The sequence below is a fragment of the Marmota flaviventris genome, chromosome 8, assembly GCF_047511675.1.
Source record: "Marmota flaviventris isolate mMarFla1 chromosome 8, mMarFla1.hap1, whole genome shotgun sequence".
Taxonomy (NCBI): domain Eukaryota; kingdom Metazoa; phylum Chordata; class Mammalia; order Rodentia; family Sciuridae; genus Marmota; species Marmota flaviventris.
Genome location: NC_092505.1, coordinates 61,797,657 through 61,825,430, shown reverse-complemented (window position 1 = coordinate 61,825,430; position 27,774 = coordinate 61,797,657).

Below are 27,774 nucleotides of genomic sequence, written 5' to 3'. Positions count from 1 at the left end.
GACTGTGTCTCCTATGAAGAGAAGGAAGTTAGGTTGCAAGAATTTTGGAGAGATGCACCAGTGGAGTAAGAGGGAAGGGGTGCTTCCTCTATAGTAACTAGAAAGGAACAAAGTAAAGTAATTGTAGATGAAGACAGATTCATAAATTAGATAATAGTAAGGCAGACAGAGCTGTTCCATTTGCCAGCTTATATTTTCCTTATGGAGAAAACTGCTTGTAAATGCACTGTATTTTCTCATGAAAGTTAATGCCCAAAAGATGCTACAATGCCTGATGAGTATAAATAAATAAACCTATTAGAAATGTTAATTGACTGAGATGTATATAGTTTGATTTTTTTTTTTGATTTGGTTTTAACATTCTAAAAAGATAATAGTACTAGAAAGGAAAGTGTATTAAATGTTAAGAAGTAATTATTAGGTATAATGAAGGACAATTTTCTGAAATTCAGAATATTTATTTTTTGAGCTGAATCTTTTCCCTGAACAGTTTCACAGCTCTACATCTGGACCTCTGTTAGTGGTGTTGCCAAACGCTGTCTTACTAGGTTCTGATTACACACAGTGACCCTTGGTTTAAGAAAGATGAAAGCTACTGTGTGACCTTGTGCATGTATGTGTTCAAATGAGTGCTAATATTTCAGCAAAAACAATTTAGCATTTGGAAAATGTAATAATAATGTAGTAATGTCTGCTCATAAGTATTTACATAGATGGACAAAAATCTTGTTTTGTTAATTTTTTTAAAACTTGTGACTCTTATAAATTTACAAAAAAAAAAAAAAAAAAGAAAAGAAAACATCATGCTATTGTTTGTAGCATAAGAAAAGTGGATGTAATGTCAATGTTTGTTCTTATGTCTCAACATTTGAAGATATCTCCTTAAAATTTTCTGAGGACCAAGGTAATACTCAAAATATCCAATATTTTTATAAACACTACTTCATAAAGCAAGATTTGTGGTATTATTGAAAATTCAATTGTAAATATTGCCTAAGATATGACACTCTATTTAAAGCTGAACAAACAAGAACACAAAACTACCTAGATTTCATGTTTATAGGTAATTCCAATAAGGGTGGTAATAGCAATGATGCTGGAGATGCTACTGCTGGTGATAATTATAAATATATGCCCATATATACATGTATTTATAGGTATGTATTTACATAAATGCATGTTATAAACTTAGAACAAATATATTTGCATGTAGTTGATACAAATAATACAGAGATTTCACATACACTTTACCCATCTTTCCTGCTTCACCTCAACCCAAATGCTGAATTAGCTACATGGAAGACACAGAACATTATCATCTATTTTACTTTGGATTTGAAATATCCCCCAAAGGGAGACTCATAAATGGGTTAATCCATTCATGGGTTCATAATTGAATGGACTTGTTTTAGTTACCTTTTCTTTGCTGTGAACATATTACTTGAAAGGAACAACTTTGGAGGAGAAAAGTTTATATTGGGATTAGTTTCAGAGGTTTCTTCCACAGTCTACAGACTTCTTATTCTGGATCTTGGGTGAAGCAGAACATCATGGTAGAAGGGGGTGGCAGAGGAGCAACTTCTGTACTCACAGTGGACAGAAAGTGGGGATGGGTCAGGGGCTGCAGGGATGGTGGACCCTTCCAGGCATGCCTCCTGGTGACCTCCCCTCCTCCAGCTATACCCCAGCTGTTTAGTTACCACTCAGTCCATTCAAACTAAGATGGACTGATTAGGTTAAAGCTCTCAGGATCTGATCATTTTGCCTCGGAATATTCTTGCATTAACAAAGGAGCATTTAGGGGGCACATCATACCCAAACCATAGCAGGACAATTGAAGGTGGTAAAACCTGTGGAAGGTGGGGCCTGGTTGGAGGAGGTTGGTCACTGGGGGCATGCCCCAGAAGTATATATATTTTCCTCAATTCTCTTTCTTCCCTGTCCCCATTTCCAGGCTTCCATGAGGTGAACAGCTTTGTTCCACACACTCTTCCACCGCAATGTTCTGCCTTGCCTTGGGCCCAGAGCAACAAAGAAAGCTGACAAGCACTGGAAACTCTGAAACCTTGGGCCAAAATAAATCTTTCCTCTTTTAAGTGTTTTTTCTTGGATATTTTTGTCACAACAATGAAAATCTGACTGATACATTATCATCGCAAGAATCCCTCATGTTGTCTTTTCATAGCCACATCCACTAACCTCCAACTTTTACCACATCCTTAGCCTCTGACAACCACTAATGTATTCTTCATTTCTATAACTTTATTTCAAGATTGTTTTATAAATGAAATCACACAATATGTAAACTTTGGGAATCAGGGTTTTTTTTTTTCATTCAACATAATTTTCCCGGATTTATCCAGGTTAATATAAGTATGTGTATATATGTATGCATAGATAGATAGATAGATAGATAGATAGATGTATATATCTCTCCATATATATTTATCCAGGTTAATATATGTATATATTTCATTTTTATTGCTAAATTAAGTCCATGATATGTATCTATCACTCATTGAGGGACATCTTAATTGTTTCCAATTTAGAGCTATGATGAGTAAAGATGTCATAAACATTTGTATGTACATTTCTTTGTGACCATAAATTTTTATTTCTCATGATTAAGTGCCCAATATAACTGCTGATTTATATGTAGTATTTATATGTTTAGTTTTATATATTATAAAATAACTGCCAATTTTTTTCTAAAACATTCTGATAAAAATTGCCAATGTACTAAAAGGCACTCCCTGCATCACATCCAATCCACGTTATCCAAACAAATGAGACAGCAGAGAGCTGAAGCCCCTCCATGTGCATTGGAGATTTACAGATGATACAAACATTTTCATGATGTTGACAAAGGTCTATTGCTGGTGCAACCAATGAAGAAAAAGGATGTTTTTCTAGTTTACAAAAACTACTCTTGAGAGAGGAAGTTTTGGCCTATGATTTAAAATACTGTTATCTGGAAAGTCTCTCCTATATACTACCCCTGATGCTTTGCAGGTCATCTTAATTGAGAAAACAGGGGAAATAAGTGAATGGTCAAAAATTTAGCTGACAAGAATGGCTTTCATCAAGAATCAAACAATAATACATGCTGGGGAGGATGTGGAGATAAAGGAAGACTTTCCTACTGTTGGTGGGATTGCAAGTTAGTAAAACCAATATGGAAATCAGTATGGAGGTTTCTCAAAAGACTAGGAACAGAATCATATGACCTGGCACTCCTTATTGTATGTCCTAAATAATTTAATTCAGCATGCATAGTGATACATAAGTACTTGTGTTTACAGCAGCACAATTCACAATAGCCAAACTTTGGAACCATGCTAGCTGTCCATCAATGGATGAATGGAAAAAGAAAATGTGATATATACACACAATAAAGTTTTATTTAGCCATAAAGACAAACGAACTTATGTCATTTGTAGGGAAATGGATAGAACTTGAGAACATTATGTTATGTGAGCTAAGCTAAACGCAGAAGGTCAAGGGCTGTATATTTTCTCTCGTATGTGGAAACTACAGAGAAAAAAATTAAAAGAAAGATGTGTGGAGAAAATCTCACAAAAATCAAAGGGAGATCAATAGAACAGAGGAATGGAACTGGGGGAGGGAGGAGAAGATGGAAAGAGGAAATACTGGGGAATGATTCTCGACAAATTATATTGTTATATTGTGTACATATATAAATATGTAACAACAAATCTCACCATTATAAACAACTATAGGGTACCAGTAAAATATATGAGGAAAAAAGCTAAATGACAGATAAAAAATATTTCTAGGGAAGAGTTTTGGAACAGGGCTGAGACAAACTGTTAGTATTTGTATCTATGGAGAAGTAGGTTCAGAGCCTAGATATGGTCATTTTTAGATGATGAAAATGAGATTAAATTGGGTTGTTACTCAGTGTTAGAGTGCTTGTCACTTATGCATAAGGCCTTGAGTTCAGTGCCTACCACCTCTAAATAAATAATATGCAAAAACACATTGAAAAGTTTTTTATAACACTTCTGCCAGAAACAGTACAATTTGAATATCCACTGAAAAAAGAAGGAATAAATAAGTTGTGCAGGTTCAACCAATAGAATATTATACACTGCTGGAAATAAACATACTATTGAGTGAAAAGATAAAGTTCCAGAAATCTAAATATAATTAATACTATTTTATAAAACTTTAAACAAATGAAACAAGGTAATTTATTGCTTCAATACTTATGTTAAATTATTTTTAAGAGCAAGTGAATAGTAATAATAAATGTACAGTAACATTTCCTTCTGTAAAGGGAAAACAGGACAAGATAGAAAAGGAGCATATAGGTAGATGCAAACTTGAGCAATACTCAAGTCCTTGGGTTGGAAATTCATTAAGAAATTTTGCTTTGTAGCTCACATGATACATTGTGTGTATAAACATACTTATGTATATATGTAAATGATTATTTAAACAACAATAAATTTAACGAAAAGTAAAGTCTCAGTATTATATGTGTTATTTACCCAAAATATAAGAACAAGTTGTGTTTATAATACTACCAGTTAAAATTCTCAATAACTGAGGATTTACTATATAGGAAGCAAGTGATAGGCATATAAGCCCTGAAAGGTAGCATCTATGCTCCACGCTGCATTTGGTACCACTAAGTTGGCATATTTCCCTTAATATCTGTAGGATGTTATACAAAACACTTAGTACTAGGAACTAACACCAAATAAGTCAGCATTACATTGGTTTTCTAATTAAAGGTTGGGCAATCTAGATGGTGACACATATGTTCCTATCAATTCATATATTTAGTTATTATATGCAGAAACATTACATTCTATAGATTTAGGTATTGCAATGTTTGGAGACTTTTCACATCCTTTACTATTTTCTAAAATATGTAAAATATGTGACACTCTAGGCCCTCAGAATTTAAAAAAGTTACAAAAATGTAGAGTATATCCCCATCATCTCAACTAAAAGTCAAGATAAACTGGACTCTGTTTTGTATTTTGCCCCAGAAATTCCAGAAACTACTGATTTTACTAAGGGACACCACTGTAATGTTCATTTTTCTGATAGTTTCTCACCTCCACCACCTAAAGTCTATTTCTCTAAAATTTTATGAATTGCTGCTCAAATTCTTCTGGGAGACTCATGATAATTACCACTGCTTCTGCAGAGTTACAAATCTGCTACATCAATTTCAGCCAAAAGATACATGTCTCAAAAAGTCATTTCTCTTCAATGTAAAGCCCTGATGTAATTACCCAGGAAGCCCAGGTTTTCTAGGTGGGGAGTCACACACGACGGATGGTATTGCCTCAACTCCTGCAGGCTATTAGTGTCGTGGTTGTTAAAAATTTGGGGGTGTCATGCCCCTGAGGAACTGATATATCTATCTCATCAGGAGTACTCACAGCCACATGTGCCAAATCCATTTCACTTTCATGTGCTTATGCATCCTGATGCTCATTCATACTCAAAGGATCTGTGGGCCTACAGTGCTGTGACTTGTATGCCTGATGCTCTCATTTTCTTGGATTAACATGAGTCATGAGGGTGAGGTTTAGACAGTTTCCTATCACGTGTGTGAATTAAGCATCTAATTCCATCTTCCCTCTGGTTTCTCTGTCTCATCAAGCTCTGACTTCTGCACAGTTACAGGAATGATGTTTCTAAAACAAAGACTTAATCATTAACACACATCTACCCACTACTCCCTAACAAAAAGTTTTCAAAAGGTCTTTATCGCTGTTCAGAAAAAAAAACACAATTCTCTACAAAGCATCCGAGATCCCAGATGATCTAGACCTCTCCTACATTTCCAGCCTCATCATTTACCATGGCTCTCAGACCCTAGGCCCAGGAAATTTACCACATAGATTCCTGCATTTGCACCATCTGTAGTAACAGTTTACGGATATATTCTAATGCAAAGAATTATTATTTGCTGTTTTTACCACTTGGAGTGGGATTCGTCTCCTTCAGGAAGATTTACGAGCACTCCCCCCCCCACACACACACACTGTAGAAATAGTATTTGTGTGATATGAATGAATGAAAAATTTAGCTGTCAGAAACAATGTAGTTTAGAGAGAAAAAAAAAAAAACTGCACTGCTTGCTTGTCTGGAGGTCTTTCTCATCTAGATTCTGCTACTAATTCAGTGTGAACTCTCAAGCAAGTTATTTTCTAAGTTTTCTTTTCCTGTCTGAAAACATAAAGTGGTTGTACTAGATCCTCTGAAAGGTCCCTTCAACTCTAAATTTCAACTTTTATAAAACTCTCTGCTTACTTTTTATGCCTACCAGAATGTACATTATTGGTGTGTTATTTGATAGGAAGAGGAAGAGAGGACAAAGCAAGGTTGGATGTACATGTAGTCAATCAGAAGGGACCCAGTAATGTATGTTAGTTACATTGATGATGAGCTTTCTTTGTAGTTCCTTTTTCCTGCGGTCAACAAAAAGAATAAAAATAAATTGTCATTGGATTATTTTCTGTCATCAGAAGGAAGTAAGCAAGGGAGGGAAATGTTGCTTAGCAGCTTGTGGTCCTCAATTCTTTTATAAAAATGCAATTATTCAGGTTCCTACAATGTCATTTCTGACAGCAAATGGACTAGGAAAAACATATTTCTACCATAAAGCTTGAAAATGAGAACAAGGACCTTGTCTGTCTTGCCAGCCTCAATTCCCCCATGCCAGACACGTATCTGCTCCTCAGTGAACATTTATTGAATGAAGTGCATCACCATCATTCTATTCAAATGTATAAAGCAGACAACAGTTCATGTAGGATAAGTAATGTAGAAGAATTTCATTAATTTGCTGTTCAATTTTGCAAAATAAGTGTTTGCATATGGGCTGGACAGAGAGTTTGTAAAGAAGGATTTATTGAACATGCTCTGTTGCTTTCGGTAAATTTCAGAACGCAAGGAAAAATTTGTGTCATTACTTTTAAAAGTATTTATGTATAAGTGATCAATATGTTAATTACATTTGATTTAAACCTGTTCACCAAAGCAATTACCCCAGATAATTGCTTTATAATGCCCTTTAAAACCTGATTCTATATAGATTCTAGTATTTTTAAGCAAACTATTTAGTTAAAAGTCTTGATTTGCATAAAGGACAAAATACGGTTATTTGCTTTTAAAATACATTTTCCTAAAATACAATTTCAATCTTTTGACTAAATAATGTTTTCAGGTGAGTAGAGAACTAATAGTGTAGGTACTTGATCTGATATAGGGACAAATGAGGTACTGTCTCTGGTCTCAAGCATCATATACTCTGGTTAAAAAATGGAGACGCTCAAGGATAGAATGCACCTTTTGCACAGACTGGCAAATATTACCCTTTTGTGTACAGAAGGTTAAAAGAATGGAGAATGAGATTTTTGTTCTTGTCATGAAAATCAGAGAAGTTAACAAATAAGAAGTCAAATGTAAGCTTGTTTTTGAAAAATGGATGTAGTTTCTACAATAAAAGGGAAGAAGGAGGTGTTTCTTAAAAAAAAAAGATGGCATGAAAAATGCAGAGAATTTGGCAGGCACAGAGTAGGGATGGGAACAAACTTGTGTTCAGTGGGGTCACAGAGTGGAAGCTTCAGAAACAGGGACCAGTGCCAGACCTTGGATTACATTGAAAGCCAGATGAAGGACACTACCTTCATTCAATTCACAGTGAATGATAGCAAGGAGAGACCAGCAGTAGGAAACTAGGTTATCCTATCATTGCTTTACTCAACTATGACCCAGGACATAACCCTGGTGGTGTGTTGTGAGTGAGTGGAAGAATGACAAAGGAAGCAAGTTAGGGAAGAGTCAGGATAGTTTGGACATCTGTTTGGAAAAGTATGCAAGAAATAAAGAGTAGTGAAAATGAACCTGAAAGTGAGAAGATGAGGCTGTCTAGAGAGAAAGATAAGTCAGAGGGAGAAATGCATTCACTGTAGAGATGATAACGCTGACTTATTATTTTGTACACTTTCTTAGTGTCTATCTTCAAAATGCTAAATTTCAGGTAATGTGTGGCTAATAAAAAATATAAAAAAAAATTCAAGGCAGAGTTTGAATCTAGACCTCAGGAATGGAGTAAGAACTTGTTACACTAACTGTCCAGAGACTTCTCACAATATGCTTATTATCAAAACCTCAGGTCCAATCACATCATGCAAACTAAGTATTTGTCTTGCCAGAAAGGTCTCTAAGTTGAGATCTCCCCCACCTATCTTATCCACCAACACATCTGTCCTCTTGGTCACCAGAATTCTTTTTTTTTTTTTTTTTTTTTTGGTACTGAGGATTGAGCCTAAGGGTACTTTATCACTGAACTGTATCCCCAGCTTTCCCACCCTCCCCACTACCAGATTTATTTTTTTTTTAAACTTGAGACAAGGTGTCACTAAGTTGCTGAGGCTGGCCTCAAACTTGCAATTCTCCCGCCTCAATTTCCCGAGTCACTTGGGTTTCAGGTATGTGTTCCCACACCCAGCTTTTATTTTTTAAACCTAAATTAGCTAAAAATATATAAGCCCAAATTAATGCATCATAATTCCACAGTCTGTTAAGAGGTAAGTGCAACATTCAAAAAGTAAAATTGTGAGTGGCTTTATTATTAGCTATTGATAGATTGCTTGAAGTGAATAAGTAGGACTCAAGGTCAGGCTGCTCATATTGCAGACCAGTTATACCCAGTAAGCCCATAAAGCATATACCCATGGCTCCCTTTCAAAGCAGCCTGAGACCACAGGTACAGTATGGCTTCTGCTGCTGTCACTGCAGTTTCTAAGTTCTCTTGGGGCAGGGCGGTGTGTGGGGGAGTGCTCTCTTCAATGGAAGGGGCTGACTGGCTTGCTTGGGCCTCTTAGGCTGTAGAGAGGATCCTCACCCTCCTTATCCACTTTCAGTGTAGTCACTATCCTCCATAGACTGTGAGAAATTATTCCCTTTTTCTTGTTGGATTCATCTTTGGATTTACGAAGCTCTAAATCAGTTTAATGCTGATTTCCTCCTAAAAAGCAGACAGGTGAATTAGAGAGACAAATGAAAAATAGTTATGAGTCATTCACTTATCCTTTCTAGAGATTTTCCTCATAGGCCTGCAATGTGCCTGTTAAGAACTTAAACCTTTGTTGACTCCATTTAGCTAGCAGTCTGGAAAATGCCAGTGATAAGTACTATTCCTCAAGGACTTTAGCATGTATTCTTCTTCTCTCACTTGATAATTCCAGAAATACCACAGAAGAGGTAATAATACCTTCAGTAATGAGTGTGCCTTGGGAAATTGCTAAACTTTAGAATTCACAAGAAAGCACATCTTTATATCTCAAAGATTTTGTAGTCTTTTTGCTGTGCTCAAGCTCAGGGAATCTCAAACTGCAACCATTTCTCTGGCCAGATGAGGGCGAAATTGCTCTGTTTTTGCACATAAGTCCTGCCTAATGCCTTTGGAAAACAAGCACCAAGCCATCTGCAGAGAGGGGGCACACGCTGAGGGAGGAAGGGGAGAGGGGGCAGGCCACTCTAAAGCTGCAACATAGGGCAGCTCAACCAGTTCTGGGATGTATAAAAAGAAAATGACATTCCCTGCACAACAGTCTAGGGCTGTGGTGTGAAGTGGTATATTAGTTTTACAGAATATAGGAGTGAATTTTTCAGTGTGTCCAATGTGTATGGGTGGGTTTAATAATATTCATTTCTGTAATTTGCATTATATAACTTTCTCAAATCCCTAACAATTAAAACAAATAGAATGCTGACTTAAGCTTATCAGCCTAGTAGTACATTAATAAAGTCTGAAGGGGTCAGTGGTGTAGGGATAAAGTAAAGTCTAAGAAAAATGATGGTGTTTTCTGGGAGTACATATTTTTCTCACTTAGAATATATACCCTGCCCAAACATAATTCAAACCAGCAACTTTCTAGATCTCCCCTATAACTCTGTAATATGATACCTAAACTATGTACCTGCTGTGCTCTTGTGCTATAGGAGAAGCTTCGGTTACATGCAGGATGTCATTCTCATGACTTCTCCCATGCTCACCTTCAACTCCAGCCTTCACTCTGGAGCAACTTGGGCTTGATATTAATCACCACTGTTACTAAAATCTATGTATTGCTGCAGAGTAAGGCCTTCTCTTACTTTTATTTTTCATTACTTTTTGAAATTTGATGGTCTAACTAGTCATAAAGTGGACATATACTACAAAAAAGGAAAAAAAAAAGAATCCAGCTGAACTAGGAGGATAGCTGGAGTAGTAGAGTAGTATCAAGCATGCTTGAAGGCCTAGGTTTGGTCCTTGGCACTACAGAATAAAATCAAATAAAGTATACATATAAGTGAAACAGACTCTGTCTTCCAGAAATTTACATTTTTAATCTACTTTGCAGCCCTCTAGACAATTCACTTTACTAAGGTGGCAATAATTCCTAGGGCCCTCTCATACTGAGGAAAGCAACATTCTCTAGGAAGTTCCTGCAACTCTCCAAGTCCAAGAGGGAAAACGGGCCAGAACGAGACCAATTCATCAACATCAGAGATGAGACCCGAAGAAGGTTTAGAGAAAATTCAATCTATACTCTATTGTTAGACTAATCTTATTAAAGCACAGATCAATTCATTTCACAGCCTTCTCCGTGAATGTCAGAGTGAACCCTACTTTCCTTGGCTTGACATTGATGGCAGCCAGTTCTTCCAGCCTTCTTCTAGTCACCCTGTGAGCTCCAGTCAAAAGGAACCACGGAAAATCCACATTCACATTTCTCTGCTCTGATCCCAGGACAGCTTGCTTTCTCTAGAATTAACTGGTCTGAAGAGAGACCAGTTTTAAAAAGAACAGTTCACCTCCCCCACTCCACATGGCTGCTTGCATCCTTGGTGACCCAACCTAAATACAGCTTCCGCCAGAAAGTCTTTCCCAGTGCCCAATGGGAAGTCCTATGCTTTCCCAAACATGCATCCCATCTAATCTGTCTTAAGATACATAACTTTTGAGAGCTTCCAATCACTCCTGCAAGGTAGGCGGGCCTGCGACCCACTGGCAGAAGAGGAGCAGCGGCCTGCTGAGAGGCAGAGCCGCCCCCTCCCCCTGCGCCAGCAAGGTAGACGGAACTGTGACCACCCACAGAGCAGGCCCAGTGGCCTGCTGAGGGGCAGAGCCGCCCCCCACCCCCCGCGCCTGCCAGGTAGGCGGAACTGTGACCACCAACAGAAAAGGCCCAGTGGCCCGCGAAGGGGCAGAGCTTCCAATCACTCCTGCAAGGTAGGCGGGCCTGCGACCCACCAGCAGAAGAGGAACAGCGGCCTGCTTAGAGGCAGAGCCGCCCCCTCCCCCTGCGCCGGCAAGGTAGACGGAACTGTGACCACCAATAGAACAGACCAGACCTGCAATCGACAGACAGAACAGGCCCAGTGGCCTGAGGAAGGGTAGAGCCGCCCCCCCCACGCCTGCAAGGTAGGCGGACCTGCGACCCACTGGCAGAACAGCCCCAGAGGCCTGCAGAGGGGTAGTGCCGCTGCCTGCGCCTGCAAAGTAGGCAGAACTGCGACCACCGACAGAACAAGACTAGCGGCCCGCAGAGGGACAGAGCCGCTGCCCGCGCCTGCAAGGTAGGCAGACCTGCTACCGACCGGCAGAGCAGGCCCAGCGGCCTGCCAGCGTGGTAGGCACATTGCCCCAATTGGAGGAGGGGCAGAGCCGCCACCCGCGACTGCGAGGGAGACTTTGCAACTATACAAGACCAAAATAAATATATAGGGGGAAAATTCAATAGCACAACAGTTTCACCAAGTAGAAAGGAACGCGAACAGTATGAAGAGACAAGGAAAGAAAGGACCACAAGCAATGTAGTTCAACTCAACGTTAGAAGAGGTAATAGCTGCAGCAGATGGAATGTCAGATAAAGAATTCAGGATATACATGCTTCAGATGATCTGGAGTCTCAAGGAAGACATCAGACAGCAAAATCAGATAATGAAAGATCACTTCAACAATGAATTACATAAACAAATCCAAGAAGCAAAAGATCAACTATACAGGGAGATAGAGGTTATAAAAAACAAACAAACAGAAATCCTAGAAATGCAGGAAGCAATAAACCAACTTAAAAACTCAATTGAGAATACTACCAGCAGAGTAGAATACTTAGAAGATAGAATATCAGACAATGAAGATAAAGTATTTCAACTTGAAAAGAACATAGACAGCTCAGCAAGACTGTTAAGAAACCATGAGCAGAACATCCAAGAAATATGGGATAACATCAAGAGACCAAATTTAAGAGTCATTGGGATACAGGAAGGGACAGAGTTTCAAACCAAAGGAATGAGCAATCTATTCAATGAAATAATATGAGAAAATTTCCCAGACTTGAAGAATGAGACAGAATCCCAAATCCTAGAAGCCTACAGGACGCCGAATGTGCAAAATCATAAGAGATCCACACCTAGACACATTATAATGAAGATGCCCAACATACAGAATAAGGAGAGAATTTTAAAAGCTACAAGAGAAAGGAAGCAGATCACATTTAGGGGTAAGCCAATCAGGATAACAGCTGATCTTTCAACACAGACTCTGAAAGCTAGAAGATCCTGGAATAACATATTTCAAACACTGAAAGAAAATGGGTTCCAACCAAGAATTGTGTTTCCAGCGAAATTAAGCTTCAGGATGGAAGATGAAATTAAAACCTTCCACGATAAACAAAAGTTAAAAGAATTTGCAGCTAGAAAACCATCTCTTCAAAACATCCTTGTCAAAACATTACAGGAAGAGGAAATGGAAAATAACAATGAAAACCAACAGTGGGAGGTAGGACAGTAAAGGGGGGAAAAATGATCAAAGAGGAAAACAAACCATGTTTAGTAACATAAATAAACAAATATGGCTGGAAGAACAACCCATATCTCAATAATAACCCTAAATGTTAATGGCTTAAACTCACCAATTAAGAGACACAGGCTAGTAGAATGGATCACAAAACAAGACCCAACAATATGCTGCCTACAGGAGACGCATTTGATAGGAAAAGACATACATAGGCTGAAGGTGAAAGGTTGGGAAAAATCATATCACTCATATGGACTTCGGAAACAAGCAGGAGTGTCCATACTTATATCAAATAAAATAGATTTCAAGCCAAAGTTAATCAAAAGGGATAAAGAGGGACACTACATACTGCTTAAGGGAACCATACACCAACAAGACATAACAATCATAAATATATATGCCCCAAACAATGGTGCAGCTATGTTCATCAAACAAACTCTTCTCAAGTTCAAGAGTCTAATAGACCACCATACAATAATCATGGGAGACTTCAACACACCTCTCTCACCACTGGACAGATCTTCCAAACAAAAGTTGAATAAGGAAACTATAGAACTCAATAAGACAATTAATAACCTAGACTTAATTGACATATATAGAATATACCACCCAACATCAAGCAGTTACACTTTTTTCTCAGCAGCACATGGATCCTTCTCAAAAATAGATCATATATTATGTCACAGGGAAACTCTTAGACAATATAAAGGAGTAGAGATAATACCATGCATCCTATCTGATCATAATGGAATGGAACTGAAAATCAACGATAAAAGAAGGAAGGAAAAAGAATACATCACTTGGAGAATGAACAATAGGTTACTGAATGATCAATGGGTTATAGAAGACATCAAGGAGGAAATTAAAAAATTCTTAGAGATTAATGAAAACACAGACACAATATATCGGAATCTATGGGATACATTGAAAGCAGTTCTAAGAGGAAAATTCATTGCTTGGAGTTCATTCCTTAAAAAAAGAAAAAACCAACAAATAAATGATCTCATACTTCATCTCAAAATCCTAGAAAAAGAAGAGCAAAACAACAGCAAAAGAAGTAGAAGGCAAGTAATAATTAAAATCAGAGCTGAAATTAATGAAATCGAAACCAAAGAAACAATTGAAAAAATTGACAAAACTAAAAGTTGGTTCTTTGAACAAATAAACAAAATCGACAGACCCTTAGCCATGCTAGCGAAGAGAAGAAGAGAGAGAACTCAAATTACTAGCATACGGGATGAAAAAGGCAATATCACAACAGACACTTCAGATATACAGAAGATAATCAAAAATTATTTTGAATCCTTATACTCCAATAAATTAGAAGATAGTGAAGGCATCGATAAATTTCTTAAGTCATATGATCTACCCAGATAGAGTCAGGAGGATATAGACAACCTAAACAGACCAATATCAATTGAGGAAATAGAAGAAACCATCAAAAGACTACCAACTAAGAAAAGCCCAGGACCGGATGGGTATACAGCAGAGTTTTACAAAACCTTTAAAGAGGAACTAATACCAATAGGTTTCAAGCTACTTCAGGAAATAGAAAAAGAGGGAGAACTTCCAAATTCATTCTACGAGGCCAACATCACCCTGATACCTAAACCAGACAAAGACACTTCAAAGAAAGAAAACTACAGACCAATATCTCTAATGAACCTAGATGCAAAAATCCTCAATAAAATTCTGGCGAATCGGATACAAAAACATATCAAATAATTGTGCACCATGATCAAGTAGGATTCATCCCTGGGATGCAAGGCTGGTTCAATATACGGAAATCAATAAACGTTATTCACCACATCAATAGACTTAAAAATAAGAACCATATGATCATCTCGATAGATGCGGAAAAAGCATTCGACAAAGTACAGCATCCCTTTATGTTCAAAACTCTAGAAAAACTAGGGATAACAGGAACATACCTCAATATTGTAAAAGCAATCTATGCTAAGCCTCAGGCTAGCATCATTCTGAATGGAGAAAAATTGAAGGCATTCCCTCTAAAATCTGGAACAAGACAGGGATGCCCTCTCTCACCACTTCTGTTCAACATAGTTCTCGAAACACTGGCCAGAGCAATTAGACAGACAAAAGAAATTAAAGGCATCAAAATAGGAAAAGAAGAACTTAAATTATCACTATTTGCAGATGACATGATTCTATACCTAGCAGACCCAAAAGGGTCTACAAAGAAACTATTAGAGCTAATAAATGAATTCAGCAAAGTGGCAGGATATAAAATCAACACGCATAAATCAAAGGCATTCCTGTATATCAGCGACAAATCCTCTGAAATGGAAATGAGGACAACCACTCCATTCACAATATCTTCAAAAAAAATTAAAATACTTGGGAATCAACCTAACAAAAGAGGTGAAAGACTTATACAATGAAAACTACAGAACCCTAAAGAGAGAAATAGAAGATCTTAGAAGATGGAAAAATATACCCTGTTCATGGATAGGCAGAACTAACATCATCAAAATGGCGATATTACCAAAAGTTCTCTATAGGTTTAATGCAATGCCAATCAAAATCCCAACGGCATTTCTTGTAGAAATAGAGAAAGCAATCATGAAATTCATATGGAAAAATAAACGACCCAGAATAGCAAAAACAATGCTAAGCAGGAAGTGTGAATCAGGCGGTATAGCGATACCAGACTTCAAACTATACTACAGAGCAATAATAACAAAAACAGCATGGTACTGGTACCAAAACAGGTGGGTGGACCAATGGTACAGAATAGAGGACACAGAAACCAATCCACAAAACTACAACTATCTTATATTTGATAAAGGGGCTAAAAGCATGCAATGGAGGAAGGATAGCATCTTCAACAAATGGTGCTGGGAAAACTAGAAATCCATATGCAACAAAATGAAACTGAATCCCTTTCTCTTGCCATGCACAAAAGTGAATTCAAAATGGATCAAGGAGCTTGATATCAAATCAGAGACGCGCCGTCTGATAGAAGAAAAAGTTGGCTATGATCTACATACTGTGGGGTCGGCTCCAAATTCCTCAATAGGACACCCATAGCACAAAAGTTAATAACTAGAATCAACAAATGGGACTTACTCAAACTAAAAAGTTTTTTTCTCAGCAAAAGAAACAATAAGAGAGGTAAATAGAGAGCCTACATCCTGGGAACAAATCCTTACTCCTCACACTTCAGATAGAGCCCTAATATCCAGAGTATATAAAGAACTCAAAAAATTAGACAATAAGAGAACAAACAACCCAATCAACAAATGGGCCAAGGACCTGAACAGACACTTCTCAGAGGAGGACATACAATCAATCAACAAGTACATGAAAAAATGCTCACCATCTCTAGCAATCAGAGAAATGCAAATCAAAACCACCCTAAGATACCATCTCACTCCAGTTAGATTGGCAGCCATTATGAAGTCAAACAACAACAAGTGCTGGCGAGGATGTGAGAAAAAGTGTATACTTGTACATTGCTGGTGGGACTGCAAATTGGTGCAGCCAATTTGGAAAGCAGTATGGAGATTTCTTGGAAAGCTGGGAATGGAGCCACCATTTGACCCAGCTATTCCCCTTCTGGGTCTATTCCCTAAAGACCTAAAAAGAGCATGCTACAGGGACACTGCTACATCGATGTTCATAGCAGCACAATTCACAATAGCAAGACTGTGGAACCAACCTAGATGCCCTTCAATAGATGAATGGATAAAAAAATGTGGCATTTATACACAATGGAGTATTACTCTGCATTAAAAAATGACAAAATCATAGAATTTACAGGGAAATGGATGGCATTAGAGCAGATTATGCTAAGTGAAGCTAGCCAATCCTTAAAAAACAAATGCCAAATGTCTTCTTTGATATAAGGAGAGTAACTAAGAACAGAGTAGGGTCGAAGAGCATGAGAAGAAGATTAACATTAAACAGGGATGAGAGGTGGGAGGGAAAGGGAGAGAGAAGGGAAATTGCATGGAAATGGAAGGATACCCTCAGAGTTATACAAAAGTACATACAAGAGGAAGTGAGGGGAAAGGGAAAAATAATACAAGGGGGACAAATGAATGTCAGTAGAGGGGGCAGAGAGAGAAGAGGGGAGGGGAGGGGAGGGGAGGGTGGATAGTAGAGGATAGGAAAGGCAGCAGAACACAACAGCCACTAGTATGGCAATATGTAAATCAATGGATGTGTAACTGATGTGATTCTGCAATCTGTATATGGGGTAAAAATGGGAGCTCATAACCCACTTGAATCAAAGTGTGAAATATGATATATCAAGAACTATGTAATGTTTTGAACGGCCAACAATAAAAAATTAAAAAAAAAGAAGATGCTCAAAAAAAAAAAAAAAAGATACATAACTTTTTCTGCCTCAACATGGAGTTCTTTATGGACATATATTTTCTAGTAGCCACAAACTAATCGAAAGTAGAACCTATAACTAATACTTTTTTTTTTCCCCAGTTTTAACTTTTGCAGTACTAGAGATAGAACCCAGGGCCTTGGAATTGCTGGGAAAGTGCTCTACCACTGTGCTATATCCCCACCCCTTAATATATCCTTTTATCCTCTGAAATATTTTGTGTAATGTCCAGCACCCATAGGAATGTAGTAAATGTTTACTAAATGAATTAACAAATAAATGAATTAATTCATAGTTTCTGTTAGACCAAAGTTATTTCCTAGAGAAATATTTGAAAGACCTAATGATATTGCAGTTACTTCCTTTTGTACAAAATTAACTATAATTCGACCATCTAACTCAATAGAGTATTCATCTGACTGAAGAAAAACTGCTTGGTCCAATATGTAACTGCTTGTGATTCTGTGTGTGTGTGTGTGTGTGTGTGTGTGTGTGTAGAAAGAAACTGAAATTTTCTCTTCAACTTGTGTGTGTGTGTGTGTGTGTAGAAAAAGAAACTGAAATTTTCTCTCCAACTTGTGTGTGTGTGTGTGTGTGTGTGTGTGTAGAGAAAGAAACTGAAATTTTCTCTTCAACTTTCAAAATAAATGTACCTTCAAGGAGATCCTCATCATTATACAAAAATACATGTATGAAGATGTGAATTTGGTGTCAACATATCTTATATAAAATCAGAGATATGATAAATTTTTGTATAATGGTGTTTTAAGACTTGTAATGCAAAATAAATTAAAAAAATAAAAATTAAAAAATTAAAAAAATCTGAGTATATATATTATTCCAATATGTAACTAAAGTTAAATAAATGGCATGGCATTGATTAAAATATATTCAGATAAGGAAGAGCCATTAAAGAAAAAAAAAAGAAGAAGAAGTTGGGATTCTACCTGAGTTAACAAAGGTCAGAGTAGGCAAAGCATGGGTAAAATAGAATATTTATAACACAAAAACAGCTGAACAAAAGGTGGAGTGAAAATGACAAATTATTGAATGCTAGGGAAGGTGATATGTGGCAAGAATTTACTGAGCACTTACAATGTGCCAATTACTGCCCTAAATATCTTTGTAAACTAGTTGTATTAGGGACAGTAATTCTTAAAGTGTTGTCTACTGGCCAGCTTAGAAACATGTAAACCTTCAAGTCCCTCAGGACTTAATTGAATCATAGGCACAGGAAGTCACAGACAGACGTTATGAACACTGGTGTTATCAAAAAAGTGATATTTATTTACTTCTAACTGTTCAGAAGAAAAACTAAAAGAGGCTAAATGTCTGAAAAGAACTGTCACAGGGATGTCCAAACTATGTAAAATCTTCATTAAGCCACACAGCTTCGGAGGGGGGGATGGGAATTATAATGAAACAATTCTTTTGATAAAAATATCTTTTTAAAATTAATTAATTAACAATTATACTGGGGATTGAAACAAGGGGTACTTAACTACTGAACCACATCACCAGCTCATTTTTATTTTTGATTTTAAGACAGGGTCTCACCAATTTGCTGAGGTTGACCTGAAACTTGTGATCCTCCTGCCTCAGACTCCCCAATCACTGCTATCACAGGGCATGCACCCTTGTACCCAGCAAAGCCACTCTTTGTAAAAAAAAAAAAAAAATCAATAGATACCTAACTAATTTTTCCTCTCTGATTGTTCTTTCTGCTTTAGGAGCTCTTTAAAAAAGAACCCTGAATTTTTCTAGAATTACTGGGTAAAATTTCTAGCCTATCATGTTTTTTTATTGTACTAATTTCTTTTTTGAGTCTTAAATACAAATTTTACTTTATAAGGCCCTGAGGAAGAATGAAACTTGACACTTAGCTCAGATGCCAGGCATCCTGGGCTGGGAAAGGTACTCCTCTAGAGAGCCACAAGGGACAAGGTGTTTACTGAGTATTTTAAGTAGGAAGGAAAAGCAAGGTTTAAGATAGCAATGAGCCAAGTAAGTACAATAACAAGCAAGATTTTAGGCAATTAAGCAGGACACAAGAAATTTTAAAATCTAAAAGCCCAGTGTTGTAAGAACCTATTTAAATCAAAAGCAACTGCAGAAGGATGTATGGTCCCAGGCACACTGTTATGTGCCCTACCAGATAAATTCATTAGCCCAAAGCTATTTGAAGATGTATCTTGCCCAGAGGTTTTTCTGGAAGATAAAAGAGATTTACCAGATCTTGGAGGTCTATGGGGTGGAATTTTTTTTTTTTCTCTCAGAGCCTGCCTTTTTGGTCCTTCAGTCCAAATAACAAATTACAGTTTATCATTTATCTTTTCTATCATCTGCAAATACTCCTACTTATTAAAATTTATAAGGAATTCCCAAGCCCATTCTCGCTGTTCTTTCATGAACATTTCATGTGCCTGTTCATGTTCAGCTGAGCTGCCTTTTTATTGTTTATTTTTTTATTTTTTTGATAGTGGGGATTGAACTCAGGGGCACTCGACCACTGAGCCACACCCCCAGCCCTATTCTGTATTTTATTTAGAGACGGGGTCTCACTATGTTGCTTAGCACCTCACTTTTGCTGAGGTTGGCTTAGAACTTGCGATCCTTCTGCCTCAGCCTCTCAAGCCACTGGGATTACAGGCATGTACCACAGTGCCAGGCTGAGCTGCTTCCTTTGACCAACTCTCACCCTGAACATAAGTGACCTTTTTGTGATCTAATTAGTGCCATGTTTTCAGAGCTGTGGTTTCTATTGGTTATTTCCCTGTCCCACAAGCACAGTGCTGAAGTACTGTTTAGTGTGTCTAAGCAAGAGAAAACCGTCCTGTGCCTTGCAGAGAACATATCTGCATAAGATAAGCTTCACTGAGGCTTGACTTACAGTGCTGGTGGTGGGAGTTAAGAGTTAATGAATCAGCAATCTATATTCAATAAAGTGTCTTTAAAGAGAAACACACAGAAAACAAGGGTAGGTATCATCAGTTAACAAAAATGTGGTAACCTGAGGCTTCTAGGAACCTAACTTTCTATTTGCCCTCCAAGCAATGGCTCAGTATTATTATGGCAATGTGTGTGCTGACTTTATGGAACATTAGCATTAAGGGGTGGTGTTCTGCAGTTATGACTGGGGTGGTTATGAAACCTCAAATTATCAAATTATGACTTCAAATATGCATCTTTGTATCTAACTAACATGCTAAAGGCACAATCAAATATTAGTAAAGAGGAAACTTTGGAGCTAACTCACTTGTCCCGAAGGTACAATTGACCTGAAGAATCTACCACTTCAAGGCCAGTCAGGACCATTGGTATCACAGTGATTAAAAGAGCCACACCTTTAAATGTGTGGCATGCACCAAACAGCATGTAACTGGATGACTTTTGTTCAAGAAATACAGGGAAAGTAAGCACTGTCCCAACAGGAGTAATTACAATGGCCAGAGACAAACTCAGTCTGGTTTTGCATCAGACATTCAGAAAGTCCCTCTGTGTTTTTCTCTGATCAGCATTTGAGCAAACTACAGCATGGCAAGCAAGAAGCAGAAGGAAACAAACACTGGAGCTGATGCTCTGCCTCCAAAAGTCCAGATCTCTCAGGCAGACCAAAGGGAGCATGCTGAAAAGCTCCAGGGCCACAAAGCAAAGAAAGACAAACAAGAAATAATAAAACTAACTCGTGTCTGTGATGTATGTCAATCTTCCATCCATGACAAGTAACAATTTTTAAAAGGTGATTTTATCCTTCCACCTGTCTTACTTTCTTGTCTCTATGCACAGGTATTTCAAATAAGTTGCAATGTAAAAATCCAAATTATTTACGAGCATTACCTCTGTCTTCATAACTTCTAGACTTTAAAAATCTGAAAAACTGGAAATTGCTGATACGGGTCTCTGTATGTGTATATAATGTATGTGTGTGCATATATCAGTCTCTCAGTCTCTCTCTCTCTCTCTCTCTCTCTCTCTCTCTCTATCTCTCATATACACATATCACATCATCTTTGCAATCAGAACTACAGACCATCATGATGACATTAAGAATCTGGCTGTGTTAATGCTGTGATTTAGAGTGTATTTGTGAAATACTGTTGCCTTTTATGCTTTACTCATGGAAAGAAACTTGTAGAATAAATTAAACCATAAAATCAGAGGGCTCCCTCACCTTAGGATAGTAAAGATGGTGGTGAGAGGGGAACATAGGGTTACTGAGGTTCTGCCTCCTATTTCTCCATTCTTCATTAAGGTTGCTGAGAAAAAACAGTTTTACAGCTCATTCCATATTTTGACAATCCAGTGTCAGGGGGTTAGAGGAGTGACAGGGTAAGTATACAGGGCTTTGGGAATTTATTTAGTTGGATAGGTCATTTTGTGTTGGGCTGAAACCCTCAGAATGAAAATAGACTTTTGAAAATGATTAAAGACTGTGATTTGCACTGAAAATGTGTCTTACTGAATTGATGAACTCCACTGTCTACACTACTCACAACTGAGGTACCACTGGAATTTTACAGGCAGGAACTTCACTTACCAGGAGGTGGTAAAATGAGAGGAGGGTTTCCTTTTCATAAGAAGCTGTGGGTCACTGTGCACATCCATGGCTAAGGACACAGCTGTTGCTCTCTAAGATACAGAAAGTGAGCCCGGTAAACTGACAGGGTACTGAAGCTTAGAGACTAATTTGACCCCACAGGAGGTAGAAGTACCACTCTCAAGGGGAAAAAAAAAATGGGTAGCCAGAAAACCACGCCCCACAGTGGCCCAGGGAGTCAGGCCTTTGAGATGTCCCAGATAAAGGGAAGAATTAGCTCATTAAAGGGAGGTTGGGGAGAGACAGAGCCCTGCTAGGACTGCTGAGGAAGCCCTTAGGCCCCTGGAGGGGAAGCCCCTGCTGCCTCTTGGGACCACCCTGGCTCATTAAGAGGGAAGTGTTGCAGCAGAGGACTTGGTCACTGAGGTCTGCTTCAGAACTTAGGCCAGTGTTGTCAAAGCAATAGCAAAAGATCAGGAATTGGGAGAGGAGTGGGGAAAAGTGGCCTGTTACAGATTTTTTTTTTTAAATCTTGGAAGCTTCTGACAATGACAAAAGAACAAAGAAAGTGACAGAAGTGGTGGTGTTTCCTTCACTCCACAAAATGCCTCCCATTTTTTTTTAGGATATTATCCTTACACAGAGAGGATTTCATTTGAGGCCACATGCTGATATTCACAAAATCACAAGGGTTCTCAATTTATAGGAAAGGTGGTGCAACAGAAAAGGTCTAAGAAGTTAATATCTGAGAATAATTTTTAAATTACATTTCACTTTCAAAGCATTTCTGATGCTATACCAGGAATTTCCAGGCCATATGATTTAAGTTGAGTCGACATAGAAAGCTTGTTATTGCACATATGGACATAGGTGGTTTGCTGTAAGCTTTATGTGGCGCTTAAAATAAATGTTATTCCTTAAAGGAGTTTAGTGTCTAATTAATGATATCTACATGATAGATTTATCTATAAAGATTAAATGCCAAATATTTATAAATACATGTGTGTGTAATATATAAATGTAATATATGCATACATATTAGATTGATGAAGTTTATTTATCATGATATGTGTTTTGGCTCATGAACAATATAAAGTGAAATAATAAATATTGTCCCTTATTTCTTGGGATGGAATTGATTTCATGGAGCCTGTATAATTTACAGAGTATTTTTAAATAAAAGCAAATAAAGTAAAAAGCAAAGACCTTGTAGGTTTAAGACAGTCAGAGAGAGAGAAAGGAAGTATGAGGGATTGTGAATGTCCAAGGGTATGCCACACAAGACAAGTGGACCTATGAGATGAAAATTGGATGGCAAAGGAACCCCAGTTGAGGTTTTGAAAGTGAGGACAAGAAAATTGTTCTTAATATATTAGAGACTAGGAACTAAGGGCTACTTTTAGAGTATAGGACTCTATTATCAAAGTGGTGGATAAAAAGGAAATTTAGACTATAATGTTCTAAATAAGACAAGTTTCTGATTTTTAGATGCATTACAGGGTATAAACAAGGTATTGACACAGTGCTATAGAATTTTGGTCTCATCTGCATAGGAGATTCATTCTAAAGAGTAAGAAGACATTGGGTCCCAGAGAGTTAGTACTAGCAGAGGTCACAGAGTCAGCCAAAGGCAGAGGCAAGACTAGAACCCAAATCTGTTCATTTATAGAACTGGCTTTCTTCTTCACAAAAGTCTAGAATACTTCAAAGTCACAAACTCTTTCTATTGAACAAGCTCACACAGGATACCAAGACACAGAACAGAGAACAACTTGCCTTGGTTGAGGGGGTGAGGTGAATTGAGGGCTGAGGGGTATCTGGCGCCATGAAGCCTCCCAACACTACAGTTGGTCTCAGGGACCCACAGGGGGTTCCATGGGTCTGTAACTCAATTGAAAATTCCTTAAATATCAGACTTTACCAGACTTTTTCTTTGTATCCTATCCAAACAAAGAATAAGTCAGTGTTCCTTAAGTAACAACAGCTTTTAAAAAGCATTTGTTCAATTTTCAATGATTTACCTGTTGTCAATCATTTGTATGAGACCTTGGGCCAGGTGACCTAATAGGTAGTCTTGCCATCAGGAATGTCACAGTGACATGTGGCCAGAGGTCAGCAGCTAGAGACCCAAGAAAGGCATTTTTGTAACATAAGGGAAGGAAAGACTTTCCGAAGAAGGTGATGCTTAGACAAGGATTTGAAGCACAAAAGGACAAATTAGCTGATCAAAGAAAGATGGGCCTATTCCAGAAAGTCAGGACAACAAGTGCAAAGATACAGGGGTAAGAACAACCCAGTGCACATGGGAGCACAGGAGTGCCTGTAATGACCTGGAACACAATGGGTGAGCATGGAAACTTCCCAGAGAAATTTGATTAATGACATGCAGTTGAATAATTAAGCTTGTGAGTGTCTTGACCCAGTTTCCTCCCCACAAAGGGAGGAAAACACCCATCTCCCAACTGTTCTGGGAAACCATTGTCAGATTCCCCTTTTTTATAACCTCCCTTTGGTAATGGGATGTGCTAATTAAAACTATAAGGTAATGTTTTAAATTCATCAGATTGGCTTAAATCAGGCAGTAAGAATATTGCTGCTGTTTACACGAATCGCACAATCTCTGTGGAACCCAGCAATATTTTTCTGATTTGTAAATCCATTAAAACACGCTGAGGAATTTCTCTTAGGAATTTATCCCAGAGGTACTCTCAGATATGGGATCAGTGACATGGTCTCAGCCTATTGCATTGGTAATATTTTAATACTGGTGAATGGTATTTTAGATTGAAGCCAAAAAGGTCCTAGAACACCATTTGATTGATTTTTGTTTCTTGGAGTTCTCAATCTCACAAATCACTCTGATGCTGTAGAATGCAAATCATTCCTAGCACCTAAAACAAGGAAATAGCAAGGATTCATGGGACAATCCATATGACAAATGCCTAGCATGGGCGTGTACCACCTAAAAGACATTATTAGTTATTAGATATTAGACAAAGCTATGAGGAGCCTCTTAGTGATTTTAAGCTGAAAGTGATTTGAGAAGATTTTAGAAAGTGTTTTAAAATAAACACTTGGGCAACAGTAGGACAAGGTGGAGAGAGGCTTTGCAGGTGGTAACAAAATTAGTTAGAAAGCCCTTAAAATTGTGTAGATAAGAAACTAAAGGCCTGAACTAAAGCACTGGGACTCAATCTGTAACAGATCGGAAGATGCTAAAGAAAGAATTCTTCAACATGTTGATCATAATGAATGGAAGAGATGATATATATGAAATGTATTTATGCATTTATAGAATATATGTATAAAATATATTTTATATATTATAGGTATTATGTATATTTCATAGATATATGAAATATATACATTGCCTATAAAAAATTTTTGGCAATTCTACCATTAGGGAAAAATATGGGGAATACTGAATACAATTGAATCAAGTCACTGTGTAGACATCTTAGAACACTTTTGCCTAGATAGAATTTTTAGTTAGACCTCTATGTAGACTTTCCTGTGGCTGTGAAATACACATGTGCTTACACACAAACACCCCACATACATGCATAACACTCACATACTCACTCGGAACACATTGCTTCCTTAGAGCTAACAAGGCCCCAGTGTCGAAGCACCCGCCAGTGTCAGCACCCTGTCCAGAAAGTACCACCTCTCCTCTCTCTTTAGCAGTGTCAGGGAGTGCTCTGCTTCCAAGCAGCAATGTATTTGTGAAGTTGATGCAGTGGTTTGGGAGGGTGTATCCTGTTAATATCAGCCTGAATTCACGTTCAATGCTTTTTGAGTCTACTCTACTTCCTGTATATCTTCAGTGACAGGTATCGGCTATATCCATTCATAGTGAGAATAATTCTATAACATTTAAAATGACATGAAACATGACTTTCAACACAGTGATCAAAAGTACTCATCCCCCAAATCATTCCAGATAATCAGGAAATTGTATTGATGATTTTGTCAAGAAAAGAGACTGATTTATATTTATTTCCATTCCCAATCAGTATCTTAACACTAGTTTCAGAAAATGTAGCTTGATTGCTTTCTATCTCTTAAATTTACATATGCCTCTTCAAGCAATTTTTCCCAGTCCTTAACTGGCTCCAAATACAGTGTGTATGACAAGAAGGCGAGGCTGGTCTCCCACCCAGCCTGCCCTAGGGACATTTAAATAAGCTTTTAACCCATAAACATTTGCATGCAAAATGAAAAACCTCTGTGAGCTAAGTCATGTCAGGAAAAGTATGGCTCAGAGAAAAGTAGAAGCTGCTACCAGACAAGACCCCAAGAGGGCAATCACCCTGGGGTGTTTAAGGGATACTTGCCAGTTGACTGACTGCTGGCCAGTTTCCAGTGCTGAGGGCTGCTGTCATTTCTGTGCTCATAAATAAGAGGAGAAAACAAACTATCCAAAGCCCTGAGCAACATAGCTGGCCTCCTGGGCATATGGAACAGCCATACAGCTCTGCAACCTGATTAGAGGAAGGTTACTCAAAAGACCACTGCACCCTCACAACATGCCCAGCAGCATGTCCTGGAGACAGCTCACTAGTAGAAACTTATATTTGTTAGTCCAAGGATCTGTGCTCAAAGAGTCTTCTGTCATAATGCAGAAGTCTTGCCTAGTCACATTGTAGGCTACAAAAATACTCCTTCATATATCACGTTAGAAAGCAATATATGTATTGCTTTCTAACATGATCACTACTTAGCTAGAATAAGACACTGAAAGCACAAACCTCATATTGGAGCTGGATAAAAGATGAAGATTGGATTTTAGGCTGTGGCCCAGAAAAAGCAAACTAGTTTGCAATCTCCGAAGTAGCCAGGAGCACAATGCCCTAAGAGTTGCCACATGCTTCATGATTTTGCTTGGGTACTACAGTTCTGTAAAGTGCACATATAACAAACATACTCATGTTAGGTAGCATACTAATGTTTATATTACATAGAAGACTTTATCCCTTTGGTTATTTTTCCTAGCGCAATAGGGTAGCATTTTTATTTTCTAGATTAAGGTGCTATGGTATAAGAAATTAAGTACTTTGTTTTTATTTTTTATGTTTCAATTATCTGTCATATAATTAAGAAATGATTTATAAAGAAAAAGTCACAGGTCTAATCAACATCTATAGTCCTCTCTTCCAAACCTATTCTTATTACTTAATATGCAAGTGTTTTGTATGTGTGTGTATGTGTGTGTTTTTCTGAAAAAAAAAAAAAAAAAAAACATCAAGGGAAAGTGCTGTAGTTTGGATCTGGATTGTCCTTCAAATGCTGAAGAGTGGAGGGGTTGGTCCACAGCTGATACTATGGCGGGGGGGTGGAAGCTTTAGGATGTGGGGCCTATTGGGAGGAAGTAGGTCACTCGGGGAGTGCCTTGGATTGATGTATTTTGTCCCTCCCCTCTCCTAACCTTCCTTTTTTGTGGTTGCCATGAGGCGAGCAGTTTTTCTCTGCCACATCCTTCCTGCCATGATGTTCTGCCTCACCACAGGCCCAGACCCAATGGGGCCAAGAAAAACCTCTGACACCATGAGCCCAAACAAATCTTTCCTTAAGTTGACTTTCTCAGGTATTTTGTTACAGTGACAAAAAGGAAGTTACAGAGTCCATGCAGCTAGAAAGAATGAGGTGACCAGCAACCACACACAATTCCATCATGGTAAAGGTAGAGCCTGCTCAATGACAGGCTGGCCATGGTGTGTACAGCAGCCTCAGATATTTTCTCCATCACCAGGTATAGTCATCAGGAAACTCATCCTCATGGCACTCCTTGAAGATCAGGGGTTGAGTGACCAACCCCTTTTTCCTTGGGTACCACAGTTCTCCAGTCAAACATTTTGCATCTGAATAATGTAATAGAATCTTTATTGATAACCCAGTTAACAAAGTGATCTTCTAAATCTATAAACCAGACCCTGCCATTCCCTGGCTTAAAATCCTTAAAGGTTTCCTACAGCTCTAGAACAAGACTCCATCTCTTTATATGACTATCAAGCCTGCCTGACTGGCCCTTCTAGA